This window comes from Hippopotamus amphibius, chromosome X, assembly GCF_030028045.1.
Source record: "Hippopotamus amphibius kiboko isolate mHipAmp2 chromosome X, mHipAmp2.hap2, whole genome shotgun sequence".
Lineage (NCBI taxonomy): Eukaryota > Metazoa > Chordata > Mammalia > Artiodactyla > Hippopotamidae > Hippopotamus > Hippopotamus amphibius.
The window spans coordinates 112,450,039-112,453,038 of NC_080203.1; positions in this window are offsets into that span (position 1 = coordinate 112,450,039).

Genomic DNA, 3,000 nt, shown 5'->3' on the forward strand with positions numbered 1-3,000 from the left:
GTCCCAATGATATAAAATGGAAAAAAGGAGTGGAATGTGTTTGAGAACAAACAGAAGAACCACTGACACATTTTTTAAAAAACCTGCCAACCTCATAAAGACAAACCAAATTTGAAGCCCCACGTGAGAAACTTTGTAGAACTTTAATGCATAATGAAAAATGAACTTCACTTAAAATGTTTTAAAGACCGAGGCCTATGCTCTAAGTAAAATACCCATGAATTGAAGAGCTTTTATCTCAGCACTTTCAATGTAGAAAGATTTAGCCTGATCTGAAATAATTGAGCTTGACATTATCTCTCATATTACAGGAAATTATCAAGAATTCCCTACATAGAATACAATCATGAAATATTCAGAATACATTTTATTTCTAATTAAATATTTCCTTTTTTTAGAAATTCAGTTAGTTTTTCAGTTTTTAAAGATATGGAATAGTAATAGAATGAGATGTATTTAGAAACACTACAGCCATAAGACAGAACAGCAACAGCAAGTAAAATATAATTTTATCACATTATAGATACTCATCCATCAAAATGGTAAATATTATCAGTCTGGTAAAATATGCAGCAGTATACAATTGTAGTGGGTATTGTTGAAGCTCTCACAACATCCTTTCCCCTCTTTTGAATCCTAACAGAATCTTTTTTTTTTATTAATTTATTATTTTTTGGGGAGTACACCAAGTTCAATCATCTGTTTTTATATACATATTCCCGTATTCCCTCCCTCCTTCAACTCCCCCCCACCCTCCCTCGAGTCCCCCCCACCCTCCCCGCCCCAGTCCTCTAAGGCATCTTCCATCCTCGAGTTGAACTCCCTTTGTTATATAACAACTTCCCACTGGCTATCTGTTTTACAGTTGGTAGTATATATATGTCTGTGCTACTCTCTTGCTTCGTCTCAGCTTCCCCTTCACCCCCCGCTCCCCCCAAACCTCGAGTTCTCCAGTCCATTCTCTGCATCTGCGTCCTTGTTCTTGTCTTGTCACTGAGTTCATCAGTACCATTTTTAGATTCCGTATATGTGAGTTAGCATACGATATTTGTCTTTCTCTTTCTGACTTACTTCACTCTGTATGACAGACTGTAGTTCTATGCACCTCATGACATATAGCTCCATCTCATCTCTTTTTATAGCTGAGTAATATTCCATTGTATATACATGCCACATCTTCTTTATCCATTCATTTGTTGATGGGCATTTCGGTTGCTTCCATGTCCTAGCTATTGTAAATAGTGCTGCAATAAACATTATGGTACAAGTTTCTTTTGGGATTATGGTTTTCTTTGGGTATATGCCCAGGAGTGGGATTACTGGATCATATGGTAGTTCTATTTGTAGTTTTTTAAGGAACCTCCAAATTGTTTTCCATAGTGGCTGTACCAACTTACATTCCCACCAACAGTGCAGGAGAGTTCCCTTTTCTCCACACCCTCTCCAACATTTGTTGTTTGCAGATTTTGTGATGATGGCCATTCTGATTGGTGTGAGGTGATACCTCATTGTGGCTTTGACTTGCATTCTAACAGAATCTTGATGTAGGTTATTTAATATTCTCATTCTATGTGCTTCAGAGGAATCTAACCCCACAAATCTTGGTGTGAGAGTCTGATTGGCTTAAGTTAATTAGCACATACTGCCTCCTCCTAGAAACTGGACAGAAGTGGGCAAATGACATAAAAGGGTAATGGGGGTGGTGATAAAAACATCTCTTGGAGTGCTGGAACGCCAGAGTTCTTTCTTATCCTCTGCAAATTGTTATATGCTGTTGTGGAGCCCATAACTGCTACAGCTATCTTGCTAGTAGACTAAAGAGGGAGAAGGGGGTTGGCTAGTGTCAAAATTATTTCAAGAAAATGAAGCAAAAGTTATTGGCAAAAGCCAGACCTGAAGCCTGACTTACAATTTCACTGCCAGTTATATGGGCAAATAAAATTCTTTATTATTTAGGTCAGTTTAAGTTGTTTTTTCTTTCACTGGCTGCCGGAAACATCTTAAATCAATGTACAGAGTCTTGGGTGTGTGTGTGTAAATATGCATATATACATATATATATATATTAGTTCCTAACCCTACTACGTTTATACTTCATTCTTATATATATTCTATTCATATATATATAATTTTAAACATTTCAAATACTAATAAATATTTTAACCCCCACATAATAATTTATACGCTATATCTATTTACCAACTCAGGTAACGATTATATCTGACATATTATTTTTTAGAAATTAATAATTTTAACTCAATAAAAATATTTCCATTCTTTCACTTCATATTTTAATATCCAAAATCAAATATTTCTTTACACTTGAATTGACCCTTTCTGCTTCTTTATCGATTGTCCTAACCATATATAAATGAGTCAACTTCTGCTTGCGGAGCCATTAACAAAATAAAATTAAGAAATTTTAGAATTTAACTTAAAATTCCACTAGTATGACAGATATTAGAAAAGAAGTTCTCAACTATCTTGGAATCACTAACTGTTTTTAAAAATATAATGAAAGGCATTGAACCCCTCCCATGGAGGAAAACTGTACAGTGCATTGATACATACAAAAACTTGCATACACTCTGCTGGATGCTCAAACTGAGTGATATCAGTCCCTGCAAAAGGGTATCATTTATTCAATAGCAAGGTGCGGTTTAAGAAAAAAACAAATGCCAGTTTTAATGCACATGATTTACAAAATTTTAAATAGGTCTAACAGATATCCCTGTTCTTCAGTGAAGGAGAATCTGTTTTCAAGTTCTTGGTTTGAAAAATGTGATATACACATAAAATGGTATATTATTCAGGTTTAAAAAAGAAGGAAATCCTGCCATTTGTGACAACATGGATGAATCTGGAGGCCATTATGCTAAGTTAAATAAGTCAGACATAGAAGGACAAATACTACATGATACTACTTATAAGAGGAATCTAAAATAGTTGAACTCATAGAAGCAGAGAAAAGAATTGTGGTTGCTAGGGCCTGGGGGGAGA